This window comes from Petaurus breviceps, unplaced genomic scaffold (genome assembly GCF_028583685.1).
Source record: "Petaurus breviceps papuanus isolate PSGF00001 unplaced genomic scaffold, PetGlider_PUasm1.0 98, whole genome shotgun sequence".
NCBI classification, from domain to species: domain Eukaryota; kingdom Metazoa; phylum Chordata; class Mammalia; order Diprotodontia; family Petauridae; genus Petaurus; species Petaurus breviceps.
In genome coordinates, this window is record NW_027187460.1 from 62,058,130 (window position 1) to 62,073,092 (window position 14,963).

At 37.6% G+C, this 14,963-nt stretch overlaps 1 protein-coding gene across 2 annotated transcripts in view; it reads left to right on the plus strand.

Annotated features, from left to right (window-relative positions):
* The window catches only part of ANKRD46 (ankyrin repeat domain 46), a 37,642-nt gene that overhangs the window by 235 nt on the left and 22,444 nt on the right, over window positions 1-14,963 (plus strand). Inside the window, exon 1 of one of the 2 annotated variants that reach the window (XM_069081087.1) lies at window positions 348-573. The exons of the other annotated variant lie outside the window; for it this stretch is intronic. The gene's annotated coding sequence lies outside the window, so the exon portion shown is untranslated. Of the gene's footprint in view, window positions 1-347; window positions 574-14,963 lie in introns of those variants that run through there. 2 annotated transcript variants of the gene reach the window in all.

The window sequence follows — 14,963 nt, forward strand, 5'->3', positions numbered from 1 at the left end:
GCCGAAAGCACGGAGGGGGCGCTATGGCCGGCGCCGGCCCAGCCCTTCATTCCCTCTTCGGTCTGCCTGTCAGTCAGTGTGTGTCCCCCACCCCTTTCCCCATCCTCCACCCCTCCCCCACCCCCAGCGTGACCGCCGCCCTGCCCGGCCTCGGCCCCAGAGGATCCCCGCGCTGGGTGTCGTAGGCATCCTCTCTCCAGACCTTCCCCCGCCCCCCACCGAGTGTGGGGGGAGCCTATTCTGGGCTGGGGGAGGGGTCTCGGCCTCCAGAACGTGGCCTCTAGGAGGCGGGGAGCATCTCCCCTCCTCCTCACCTCCCCCAGGGTAGTCTCCCCCTCCTCCCCCAGGAGATGTGAGCAACTCTGACTGCAGAGTGGGAAGAGGTGAAGCCCAGGAGTAGCCTCGTCTGAGCGAGTCACTGAGCGATCTTTGAAACCACAGCGCAGGCAGGGCGAATGAAGAAATTCTGAGAGAGCGACAGGTCTGGAGATGAGTGACAGTATGGAGAGGTTCGTGAATTATCTGGACAGGAAAAGGCAACTGGTGGATCACTAATTTCCATAGGCTTTCCAGGTATAGGAACAGATGTTCAGTAACTTCCCGGGAAGGGAAGCTTGTGTGTGGTTTTGTTTTTGCTGGAAAAAGGGTAAATTCCTCTCCATGATGTCTGATATTGTGTAATTACACTCCGTGTCTCCTTGATCTCACTTCCCCCGTATATAATATAGTCTTGATGTCTTCCTCCACTACTTTGCTGAAGCTCTTCTCTCAAAGATTACCAAGTCTTAAGACTTACCTACATCTAGTGGCCTTTTCTCAATATTCAGACTCCTTGACCTTTCTGAAACTTTTGACTCTTTTTATCATCCTCTCTTCTTGGACACTTTACCCTACCTTGTCTTCCAGAACACTACTCTTTCCTTCTTTTCCTACTTTACAATCATTTGGGTTTTCTTTTTTTTCTTCTGAATTATTTTCACTCATCTCCTAAGGATGCATATCCCTAAGACTCTGTATTGGGTTCTCTTTCTACATTTTCTCTCTTGGTAATGTTACCAACTCCCACTTGTTCAAGTATTTTCTCTGTCCACATAACTGCAAAAGCAGAACTCTCACCACAACTCCAGCCATGCGTCATCTACCTGCTTGAAGGCCTTGTCAGCATTGCAAACTTTGTTGTTGTTCAGTTGTGTTTGACCCTACATGACCCCAGTGAGGTTTTCTTGGCAAAGATACTGGAGTGGTTTGCCATTTCCTTCCCCAGCTCATTTTGCAGATGAGGAAACTGAGGCAAACAAGGTTAAGTGACTTGCCCAGGGTCATGTAGCTAGTATCTGAGGAAGGCACTCTATGCACTGTACCACCTAACTACCTTACTCCAAATTTAGCATGACCCAAACCATATTTATCATCTTTAGTCTTAAACATTATCCTCCTTCAGACTTCCCATTTATTTTTAGGCTATCACTGTCCTCTTAATCAGCCAGGTTTAGAGCCCAGAATCACTGATTTTTCCCTCTCTTTTCTCCCACATTTAATTTGTTGATGAATCCTATTGCTTTTGCCTTCACAATATCTCCATTCTGTCTCCAGACCAGTCATGTGACCATTAACCTAGTTCAGACCCTCATCTCATCTTCCCCTTCTAATTGGTCTCTCCACCTCCAATCTTGGCCTTTTCCAATGACTCTCCACACAATTATGAGATCTTCTTCCTGAGGTACAGCTCTAACACTCCTCAAAGACCCTGAGTTACTTCCTTTTGCTTCAAGAATAAAATGTGAACTACTAAGTTTAGCATTTCATGCTCTCTACATTGTGGTTCCAGCCTACTGTTTCAGCCTCATTTCACATATTCCCCATTACTCTATGTTCTAGCCAAATTGTCCTGCTTTCTGTTCTCAGAACTTCGAGTTCCACCTCCCACATCCATACATTCATAGATGTTTCTCATGCTGTCAAATATGCTTCCTCCTCATCTGTGTCTTGGCCTTTCAGAATCCAAATCTTGCTTCAAGGCCCAACTCAGGTGCTATCTCCATGAAGCCATCCTTGATCCCCCTAAGTTGTTGGTATTGTTGTTCAATCATGTCCTTCCCCTATTTCTCTTAAAGGCACCAGCATTTTTCTAGTGACCTCAGTGTTTTTGTACTCCCCTTCACCCTGCATATCCATTCATTTGGCTCATCTTACCATTTCTGTTTCCAAAATGTTTCTCACATCAGGACCTCTTGTCTTTACTCACGCAGTCATGATTACCTGAGTCCAAGCCCTCATCAACTCTTGCCTAGGCCACTCGAGACCCCAAACAGTTTAAGAAGCACTGGACCTAGAAACTGTTTCCCTACCTCATGATTTACTCTCCTACAATCCATCTGCCATATGGCTGCCAAAGGGATTTTCCTTTTTTTTTTCTTTTTGGAGGGGAGAAGGCAGGGCAGTTGGGGTTAAGTGACTTGCCCAAGGTCACACAGCTAGTAAGTATTAAGTGTCTGAGGTCAAATTTGAACTCAGGTCCTCTTGACTCCAAGGCTGGTGCTCTATTCACTGCTCCACCTAGCCTCCCCTTAAAGGGATTTTCCTTAAGTGCAGATCTGGATGTCAAGGGATCCTAAACTTTTATTGTGTTATGGACACCTTTGGAAGTTTAGTGAAACCTAGATGCCTTCTGAGAATAATGTTTTCAAATGTATAAAATATGTAGGATTACAAAGGAGGCCAGTTATATTAAGATACAGTTATCAAATATATTTTAAAAGCTCGCAAACCTCATATTAAGAATTCCTGTTTGAGGATAAAAGTATAACCTCCTCTCTTTAGCTGTCTCTTCAATTTCAGTGAAAACCGCCTTCCATCAGAGTACACTGACCTTGTACTCTGCAATCCAGCCAAATTGGCCTTTTCTCTGTTTCTCAGACAGGATACTTCATCTCCCTTCTCCATGCTATTGCACTGGAAGTCCCCCAAGCCTGGTATTCACTCCCTCTTTACCACCACCTCATAGAATTCCTCTCTCCTATCAAGATTCAACTAAAGCACTGCTTTCTCCATGAAGCCTTTCCTGATCCCTCTAACTTCCAGTGCTGTTCCTCACAAACTATGTTGTATTTAATTTCCTTGTGTTTGTTTTCCTTATATTTCATTCTGTATATAGTTATGTATGTAATTGTTCTCTCCCTTGATAGAAGGTAGGCTCCTTGAGGGTAGAGTTTGTTTCATTCTTTGTATCCCTAATACCTAGCACAATCCCCCCCCCCCATGATATAATACTTACTTGTTAAATGATTGAACTTGGAAGGTGTTGAACACCTGTGAGATAAAAGGAGTTGGAGTCAGGGAAACCTTAAAGCAAAACAAGCAAAAGGAAGTCTACTTTCATTCTGAAATTGCTTTATATAGCAGGCATTTTTATATGTAATTTTAATTCAGTATTTTAAATTCAGTACTTATATTGCTAGCATCAAACTTTTATGAGGGAAACTCCATTAATTTCAGGTGGAGGTCAATTTGAGAAATGCTCAATAAATATGATATTTATAGTCTTTTCAAGTGCTGCAATTCTGTGACATTTATATAACATCTCAAGCTACTCAGGAGCACAGATAACTAAATAAGATAAGTTTGGGTCAATGGGATCTCTGGCCACCTGAATACTGTGATTAGTCTCAGCCTCAGCCCCAAACCTATAGTGATCTTTCCCCCCAGAAGTGATTTTGGACAATCTGTTAGCAACCCCTCTCCAACCCACAGAGAAAACTTTCAAGTAGAAAGAGACATTACTCTGTCAGTCGATAAATTAAACACTGATTGTATCTTTAGCATGTTATTGACATTTGGGACTTACCTTAATAATTTTAACGTCAGGTTTTTGATACCATCTCTTTGTCAAGATCTACCTTTAACTCTAACCCCATGCATCTCACAAGAGCCAGGTGCCTCCAAGCTCCTCTGCCCTGAAACTCCTGGGATACCCGTGACTTGGAAATGACAGAGTATATAAGTATATATAAGAAACAATTGATGTTACCTGGGTTTTAAAATTTCTTTGTGTCTAACAATGCCACCAGTCTGTTTTCTGGCTTCACCTTCCTTGCTTCAGGGATTTCTTGACTACCTTCCTGGTTTTTGATGACAGACCAGTCTTGCCTTCTTTGAAGGGAAGTAGAGTTTGACTTCAGATAACCTGCCTAATTGACTCATTCCTTTATAATACATTTCTGTGCATTCAGACCCATATTTCCATCTAATAAAAAAAGATCATGTTAAATAGAGCTATATAGTTTATGAAGTACATTTGCACAATTTTCCTTTAAGATGTATGTAGTATAAGAATTAATCTCCATTTTATAGATGAAGAAACTGAGGTTTTGAGAGGTCAAGTAACTGACCCAGAATGTTACAACTAGAATGTCAGAACTGAGACTCAAACCAAAGACTTTTGACATGCATGAGTTTCCTGACTTCTTATTTCTGCCATATAGAATCACAGTCTTTTTTATAAAGCTCAGTCCAAGTGCTGCCTCCTGTAGGAAACCTGTTCTTCCTAGCTGCTAATGCCTCACCCTGGGAAATTAATTTGTATATATTTTGTGTTTAATTTTCTATCTACAAGTTGTTTGCCCTCAATTGAGTGTGAACTCATTAAGGACAGGGACTGTTTCATGTTGTGTTGTATTCCCTAATACCTACACAGTGCCTGGAACGTAGTTGGCACTTAATAAATGCTTATTGAATTGAATTTGCCCCTCTCCAGTCCTTCCATCTCTTTTATTCTCTGACATCTTTTCAGAGAAGCAGCAACCAATGGTATGTGGGCTGATTTTTACATGAGCCTGTCACTGCTACCACATTCTTCTGTGCTGCTTGCAAGAATCATTATGTTCTTTGCTCTTGTCTTCTACTTGAGTGTCAGTGAATAATCACCACCATCATTCCATCCATCCTTTACTGTTGTGCCAGAAATACAAGGATTGCCAATTTGGCACCGCTTTTCAGAGGCTGCCAACCTTTGGCATATACTCTTTTAATTATGAGATGAAGAAATGCATCACAAATGCTGTTTTTATATTTTAAAGGCTTATACTTTTCCAAAAAATTGGTTATTTTTGGAGCCTTTTGGGATATAGGAATATTTGAAGCTATGTAGTATGTTGTGCTCTTATTTTTCCACTTGCAGGACTATTATGAAATATGTTAAAATTATTTTTATAGGTACCATATAGTGTATTCAGATGTCTTCAGTTACTTTTGGTAATACTAATTATGTATATTGGAAGACTGGTAAGGAGACTTTAAATTCTTTAAAAACAAAAAAGTTTTCCTAGATCCAGAGAATAATTCTTTAAAATTTATATCTTGAGCTAAGAGATCATAAAAAATTCATGCTTTTGTTTTCTGTGAAGGGGAATCAGGTTTGCATACATATTCATTGAGACTAGGGAACACATTTTTTCAGTAGGTGGAGGCTTTCTTCTCTCATATGTATCATTTTATAAATCCAGAGGAGGCACAGTTAAGGAGGAGTTGAGTAGAACAGCCCTCCCCTAGGCATTTTTCTTAGTGTACTTGGTGGCTTCTCAGTATTCTTAGTAACCATGAGTTAAGTTTTCTGAACCATCCCTGTTGATAATCCAGTAGATGGAGACAGAATTTAGCATTTGAGTCTATACAAATAGGTTGAAACACATTTGGAAGAATGGAATATGTAAGATTTTCTGCTGCCATTTCTACTCCAGTTTCCCTGTTGGAATATTAAACAACTTTTTTTTTTTTTAAGCAATCAGGGTTAAGTAACTTGCTCAAGGTTACACGGCCAGTTATTTCTGGGTGTGGTGCTGAGTGTCTGAGCCCGGGATTCGATCTCCAGGTCGTCCCAACACTGGAGCCGGTGCTCTTACTCGCTGTGCTACCTGGCCGCCCCTATTAAACAACTTTTTAAAAACTAAAGCAACTACAGAAGAAAAATTACTTTTTTAGATCATTCCAGGTAGCTTGTATTTTCTTTTTTATTTGTTAAGAACATTTTAATTTTTTTCTCAATTACATATGAAAACAATTTTAACATTCTTTTTTATAATTTTTGAGTTCCAAATTCCCTCCCTCCTTTTCCTCTCTTCTTGAGAAGACAAGCACTTTGATATAGATTATATATGTGCAGCCAGGTAAAAACATTTTCATATTAGCTATGTTACGAAAGAGAACACAGACCAAAACAAACAAGAAAATTCTAGTTTAAAAAAAGAATGCTTCAGTCTTTCTTCAGATTCTATCAGTTCTTTCTCTGGAGGTGGAACTTGTATTTTCTTTTTTTTTGCCTTTTTTTTTGGAGGGGCAATTGGGGTTAAGTGACTTGCCCAAGGTCACATGGCTAGTTTTTGTGTTAAGTGTCTGAGGCCAGATTTGAACTCAGGTCCTCCTGACTCCAGGGCCGGTGCTCTATTCACTGTGCCACCTAGCCACCCCGGAACTTGTATTTTCTAATGGACTTGTTCCACTAGATTCCTTCTTCCCTCTAACCTCAGGAGGTCAGGAAAACCTGGGTTCAAGCCTCCCTTCTGATACTAATTATGTGACCCTGAGCAAGCCTTGAGTTTTATTCTCATGAGCTCTGAGGCATCCTCATTCAGTCAGTCAACTATGGTGAACCACTGTCTTAGCACTGTCTTATCCCTTTATAGTAGGGATATAAAGACCAAAAAAATGAAACGGTGCCTATTCTCAAGGAGCTTACGTTTTCTCAGCTGAGACAACATATATATGTATACACACATATATAGAATAAATATAAAGGAATAAAAGGCAGTTGAATACAGAGTAGAAAATACTAGGGCATTAGTGATTTGGGGAGAGTGGGTAATCAGGAAAGGCTTTGTCTAAAAGGTGGCGCTTGAGCTGCATCTGGAAGGTAGAGATGGATTCTTTGAGGTGGAAACAAGAAGGATACTTTAATCATGTGGCACAGATAAAGAATAGTCTGAGACTCAACTTCCCGTACTCTGAAGTTGGCTACGAGTTTCACTGACATCAAATGTGTGCAGTAACATGTAAAATAATGCCCTTTACTGACGTAAGCTGCTTCCTTTTGTTGCCCATTCTCCCCTCCCACCCCACCCACCCCCATTACTGTTGTAAGAGGTGTCCATGAGGGAAGCATCAGCTACTCTTGATCATTTATTGCAGTGGTAATTGATCAGTTTCCAAAAAGCTCCTATTCCTCAGCTATGCACTTCTATGTTAATTTCATATTAGGCCCATGTCAGGCACACAACAATCCCTAGGCCATTGAGGAGAGATAGGCTCCTTCTCTCCTTTGTTCTGCAGAGCCTGGTGGACATAGAAATCAACCCATTTTTCATTACTAATTAATAGACTCTGAGTTTTATTATCAAAAGAGAAGCATTGTATATTATACCAATATATAGATAAAGGTTCACTGACCTCTTCATAACTGAACAAGAAGTACCTGTAAGTATATCTTCAGCTTAAGTACGTGATTTATCTACATATCCCTCTTGAGAAAGGGTTTAAAGGTACTCCTTAGAGAGAGTGATATGGTAGAAGCTGTGGGGAAGAGATGCATACTTGAAAACTTCTCAGAAATTTTGTGCAGGAACTAGAGGAAGCAGGTTTACTTTATTTCAGAGCTGGAAGGAATCTTAATATCAATCTAGTCCAATTCCTGCCTAAAAAAGAACCCTCACTAAAACATGCACGACAAGAAGCTATCCAGCCTTTGCACTTGTTGAGTTCCTCATGAGACCTCCATTTTAGGAAGGGTCCCAGGCAAGCTATCTTTCCTTCTCCTGGCTATGCTTCTGACTCCAGAGTGGGCAGCTAGGTGATACAATAATGGATAGACACTGGGTCTGGAGTTAGGAAGACCTGAATTCAAATACAGGCTCAGATATTTACTAGCTGTGTGGCCTCTGGGCAAATCTCTTAATGACTGTTTGCGTCATTTTCTTCAACTGTAAAATTGTTGTAATAACTGAATCTACCTCCCAAGGTGGTTGTGAGGATCAACTGAGATAATAATTCCAAAATGCCTAAAATAGTGTCTGGTGTATAGTAGACACTATGTAAATGCATATTCTTTTCCACTTCTCTTACTTCTCCCCGCTTACAAAGCTCATCACTTTGTTGCCCCATGTTCCCCCTCTTCCCCTTTCCATCTCCCTTTTGTGTCTTTCCCCATTAGAATGTAAGCTCCTTGAGCAAGAACTTCCTTTCATTTGGTTTGAATTTTCTTAGTAAACATTTTATAAATTGCTTGTTGCCTGCCTGTTTAGAGGTCATAAAATCCAAACCTTTCATTTTACCGATGAGGGAACTAAGATTGAGAGGTTATGTGACTTCCCCAATTATATGAGTAGTAAGTAGCAAACCTGGAGATTTGAAGTGAAGTCTTCTGATTTCTAATGCAGTGCTTTTCCCATAATAGGACTATCATGTAGGTAGTCAATGGACTTAGTAATAACCACCTTTTACTCCAGATTCTAATTAGTTTTGACACTGATTAATATGTAACTTTGGAAGAATGTTTAATAAATAGAATTGAGAATCTTAGATATGAAAGTGTTCAAGGATGGCTGGAGACTAGGACCCAGGTAGATGCTCATATAGTTTCTTTTCCTTCTCTGTTTTATAGTAAAAATATCATGGTATGAAAGGGGGGGATAATTGTTAGAGAAAATAAAGTTCATTAGTAACTATAGTGAACAGTGGCTAGTCTTTCATAATCATAGCTATCAAACTGGTTAAATAAGTTGCCTTATCCAAGAGAAGGCATAACATGAGATTGCTATAAATATAGAGTATGAGCAAATAATAATTTGCAACTATGTAACACTTCAAAACTTAAGTACTTCAACATTTATTTCATTTTGCCTTTACATCTTCCCTTTGAAGTAGGTAGGACAACCATTAGTTGCATTTTACAGATGAGAGAACCCAGAAAGGTTATGTGCTAAATCATTCAGGAGGTTAGTGGCAGGCTGGAACGGAGAGCCCAAGTCTCCTACCACCTTAAACAAAGGATATTTGAGTGCCTTTTGTAAGCAGAGTGCTGTACTGCTGAAATTCAACTATTTGGCAAAAGTTCATTTAAGATCTTTAAAATATAGATTGAAAGAGGTGGACAGTAGAGGTACAGAGATAAGTTAAAAGTCAAGAAGTCCCAGCATGAGATATTAAAAGCCAAAGTTAAGGGGGTAGCAAGGTAAATGAAAAAGAATACCTGGCTTAAGAGCGAATGGATAAAATGTAATTACTGAAACAGTGTTGGGTAGAGGTTGTAGTCAAATGATGACCCCAAATTTGGGTTTTGGTTAATCAGTAAAATGAAGGCACCATTGCCAGCTTGGGAAGTTTGGGGAGGGGAGCTGGTTTTGAGGGAAATGTGATGATTGTAATCAGAATTTTTGTTTGCTTCCAAGTTGGACTTCTCATTTGTGAGATTTTGTGATTCTGAGACATAAGAGAGTAGGAGAGGTGGAAAGAAAGGTGATTGGGGTTGTTAGAGCGTTCTAATTTCAAAATCTTTAAGGGGCAGCAATACCCAGGGATGACAAGTTTCAAGGAAGTGGAGTTCAAATGGTTTAGGATCAGGGGTGATCAGATTTCTAGTTCTGAATTTTTCTCCCTCCCTCCCCTCCCCTTCCCCAAGATAGCATTTAATCCATAAGCTATGCATGTACAATCATATTAAAAATATTTCCAAATTTATCCATCTTCTCATTTCTCATGATGCATTTCTGCAATTTGAAAGGACCAAACATTATAAATCACTGAATAGGTTTCTTGAAAGTAATTCACTGAGCCTCAGTTTCTGCAGTTGTAAATAAAAATAATAATTGTAATATTTGTATTACTTATGTTCACAGTATTGTGAGGAAAACACTTAAAGCACTATATAAAATGTAAGAAATTGTTCTGAAAACACAGTCCATCTTTCATTTATTTAGTTATATTTTTGTTATCTATTGTTTGAAGACTATCAAACAATTGTCTTGTGATAACAGCTAAAATAATTTCATTGCTAGAATTATATTTTCTTAAAATAGGCTTAATAGGGCTTCTTCAAAATACTACTGTAGTAGTTTATTAATTTTTAGATCTATGGGGTTTATGATACCATATTTCAATAGTATTATAAAATCATCTGAACTGTAGGCCACTTTTCTAATTAGAGTCTGAAATGAACTGAGTTTTGTTGAGCTATTGCTATCACAAATGAAATATAGCAGCCACTGAAGCCAGTAGGGCTTTAGAGATTTTGAAAAAATGAATGATAAATAAAATTTTATTTCTGCAAATACTTTCAAACAATTATAGGTGACAAATGCAAAGGTGCACCTACCCACTGGGAAAATTTTGTGGAAAACAATAAATGAGGGTTAAACAGACACAGAGCTATTAAAACTTGGGTACCAATCCTCTTCATGTGATAATCCCAAATAGCCATTTAATTCCTGTGGTAATCTAGTGCCAGTGGAAGATCATTGGTCAACTCCTACAACATAGCACCAATGTAGAAATAACAGGGCCTCACTGATTCATAGCTCAGAACAGTTCAGTGTGATTTAATGGATAAAACAGTGGGTTTGGAGTAAGATGGATTTGGGTTCAAATTTTTTTTCTGCTACTTATAACCTCTGTCATAAAACAAGTCCCTTGGGTTCTCTGGGCCTCTCAAAGAAAAACAGCCCTTGTTCTTAAGGAGCTCAACATCCTACTGGGACACATAGATTTGTACAAAACAGATGTGGAATGTGCTCCCTTTTTTCAGAATCTCTCACTTCCTTCAAAATACAGCTAAACAGTGCAGCTAGGTGGCTTAGTGAATAGAGCACCAGCCCTGCAGTCAGGAGGACCTGAGTTCAAATGTGTCCTCAAACACTTAATAGTTACTAACTGTGTGACCTTGGGCAAGTCACTTAACTCCAATTGCCAGGCCTTCCCCCCTCCAAAAAAAAAAAAGCAAACAAAACAAAAAACAGCTAAACATCAGCTTTTACATGAAGCCTTTTCTGATCCCCATTGCAAATGCCCTTACTCCTCAACTTCCTGGTATTTATTTTGTATTCATTTTTTGCTTATTGAAGAAAATTGTTAACTAATTCTATATTGTAGACAGAAGCCTGACAGAAACCATTTTTATTAATTTATAATTATTCTAAATCAAAGCATTCATTTGCTTGAGAAAAACAATGTCCAAACTGGCAGTTTCCTCAGGTCTTTGAATACCTTTCTATTGCAAAGCTTTTTTTTTCCTCTTTTTTTTTTAAATTAGGTCTCCTTATCTCACTTGGGATGGAAGGGCTATGGCTACTCCAGGCTAGTTCCCACCACTGATCAGAACAGGAGCTTTAACTTGCTTCATTTCTGACCTTTGGGCAGCCCACCAGCCTCACTGTATTGGTACTGAACTTAGTGCTGCTGCATGCTTAGCTTATTCTCTACAGCTCAGTACTCGTGAGGACAAGGTGGCCACAAGCTGCAGCCTCCCTGTACTATTCTGTCTGGCCTACAAGACATTTTTGAAGTAACATTTATAGGAATATTCAAAAAGTAAAATTCCACAATAAGATAAAACATAATTATACAACTCAAGTTAAGGTAAAAGTTAACATTTTGTCTAATCAGTCAAGAATAGAAGGACAGCAAGTTTCTTTTGAAATAAAATTAGGAATTTATGAATCATTGTTTCTAAAACAGACTAAGTTGAGATTGTTCAAATGAAAATGTAGGTGGACTGTGTCATTTTTTCAAATTCACTTTTGCATTCAGATTTTGTACTATACATAGTATATACTATAGATCTTGTAAAAAGAAAATCAACAAATTTTTAATTAAAGAAGTTATTTAGGTGATCCAGAGCTAGAATTCTTAAAAACACACAAAGAGTGAATGCTAAATGAAGAGAAATGTATTTTTTCAAGTTTCCTGCAAAAGTTAACTTTAATATTAGAGAAGATTATGAAGTTTTACCTTTGTCAGCTGTTTTAAACTACTGGTTGAACTGATTATTTGTCAAGTGAAATAATCAGGATAGAAAAAGGACATTCCTATGGTTTTATATAATTTCCCATTTTTTAAAAGAGAAAGAGGCCCATAGCACTTTGGGTGGATCCTTTACAGAGGATTTATTGAGTTAGATGGATAAAAGTTACTTTGAATGAAAAGGGAGAATGGGTTGTGATCCGTTTTGGATGGAGTAAGTACCCACACTGATAAGATCTCAGATCTACAACTTTTAACTAAATACTGTTTTCTGTAGTTGAGCTTGAAGACTGGAAGGCCACTGGGTGGCATCATTAAACCACACGAATCCACTCTTAGTGTGACTGGAAAATATTTAATTTGTTAAAAGTCTGAGATAAATCAGTAACTTAGAGGCAGTTACTCTGTTAAAAAAAAAAAAAGTTTCCCAAGAAGGAAGAATAGTTATTCAGTCTGTAATTGGTTCATTCCCATATTTAAACAAATTCAGTGACCTTAATGATTCTTTAGGTTGTAAATCTTGTTAAAAATCTTTGTTTAGTATTTCTGGATTTCTTGGTAGAAGAGGGAAAATGCCAGTAAGTAGTGACTAAAAATATTATATATAGTAAGATACACTTGGAAATAGTAAAAGAAAAAAACGAGCTCCCTTTCCCCCCAAAAAAAACAAATCTCAGGAATTTACTCACTTCTAAAAAAAATCAAACCAAAACATTTATTTATTAGTTTTGCTTTTAAATGTCCACATTGTATAAAATAGTTGCAATAAGCAAAATCTGAAAAATACAGAAGGGATTTTTCTTGATATCATAAAATCTCAATACTTAAGACCTGTACTGGCCTGGGCCTTTCTGCTTTCTGTAATACAAGGGTTTAGTAAGAAACTAATTATGTCAATGAAATTGCTGAAGAAATATTTAAAATAATTATGAGATCAAACTTTTAAAAGTATTTTTAGTTGCTTTAAAATCATTTACATAATAGCATCTTACCTTAATATAGGACGTTTTAGATTACAGAGTGCTTGCATATATTATCTCATGGAAGCCTTACAAACAACAGAAGCAACACATTAGAGTAGGAAGTATGTTAGACAGGGAGTCAAGACAGCTGAGTTGAAATCACATTTTGATTCCTGTTAGTTTGTGACCCTGGACAGTTATTTAAACTTTAAGACCCTCAATTTCCTCATCTGTAAGAGGAATAATAATGCTTGACTTACCTCATCTGGTTATTGTGAAGAAATGCTTTATAAATTTTAAAATGTTCTCTATGTAAGTGTGAACTGTTAGTCCATAGGTACTACAAATCACTCATTTTACACATGAGGAAGCAAACTCAGAGGAGTTAATTTGCATGTTTTCATACAGCTACTGTCCAAGCTTGACTGATAGTCATTACAAATCATTCTTATCTGTCTTCTTTCTGTAATGATCTCTAGTGAGCATAAACTTTGTTAATATATCTCTAGTTACAATGTATACTTTAAAAGTTTCTTTCAAAGAATTTTGTGATTCAGACTTGACTCTTTCAAACTGGACTCCTTGCTGAACTGGTGAGGTTTGGGTGTTGAAATGTTAATTTACTCAAAACTAGAAACTGCACAGGAGACAGACATTTGCTAAGTCAAAAATATTAAACAATAAAAATTGATTAAAATGTTGGAAATGTTCTCAAATGTAAATTTTTCATAGAAAGGAAAAAAAATCCAAGTGTACAAGATTGGTTTGCTCCTACCATATTCACCTTGTGAAAAGTATATTACCTCTTTTTTGGTTGTAAGGGGTCAAACTCAGAAGAATCCACTTAGTAAGCTGCTTTTTCCAGATGTGCTTAACAATACCCCAAGTATCCTCAGAAAATAATTGAAAAAATATTACATAAAGTCACAGTACATATTCAGAATGCTTGCTTTCAACCTGGGCAGATTATTCTATAAGGTAAAAATCTGAAACCTTACCACAAGAGAGCTTAGAGCAGGAATTCTTGTTCTTTTTTGTGTCGTGAACCCCTTTTGCAGTCTAGTAAAAGCCTATTGTCTTCTCAGAACAGTGCTTTTAAATATATAAAATAAAATATGTAAGATTACAAATAAAACCAAGTATATTGAAATATAGTTATCAATATTTTTAAAAAATACACAGCCCCCCTCCCCCCCATTAAGAACATCTGGTTTAGAGTTTTATTTCCCTGGTCCTTTTAACCATAGGCAAAATAAGGCAATAAGTATTTCTAAAGGTTTATTATGTGCTGGTCAAATGTACTAAGCACTGGGAATACAAAAAGAGGCAAAAAACAGCCCCTGCCTTCAAGAAGTTTACAATCTAAGTGGGGGAGACAACATGCAACATAGTGAGGTATATACAAGATAAATATGAAATGTTTAAAAGAGGAAAGGCACTAGAATTAAGAGGGGTTGGGGAAGACTTCCAGTAAAAGATGGGATTTAAGGTGGAATTTAAAGGAATCCAAGGTCAGTAGTCTACAAATATAAATAAAAAATTAAATCATTCTTGTCCACAAAGAGCTTATATTCCAGTGAGGGGAAAACTACATAAAAGAGAGCTGGAAAGTATTGTAGAGATAAAGGATATGTATATGTGAATATACATACACAACGTTCCCATAGATAAATGTATCCTTATATATTCATAAAAATATGTATGTACATATATTGACTTTGAAAACCACATTAACATTATCTATGTCCTGTTGTATTTTTATTTTGTTGAATATTTCCCAATTACATTTTAATCTGGTTCAGTCCAGACTATTGCCGTATTTGACACCTCTGACTTAAATGCTTCATGCCTGTTTCCTTATCTATAAAATGGAGATACTTGTATTACCCACCTTTAACGTTTATTATGAGGAAATTGCTTTATAAACTTTAAAGTGCAATGTAAATATAAATTATTTGTTTTTGTTGGTAACAAGCATCTATGTGAATTTTCTTGATAATA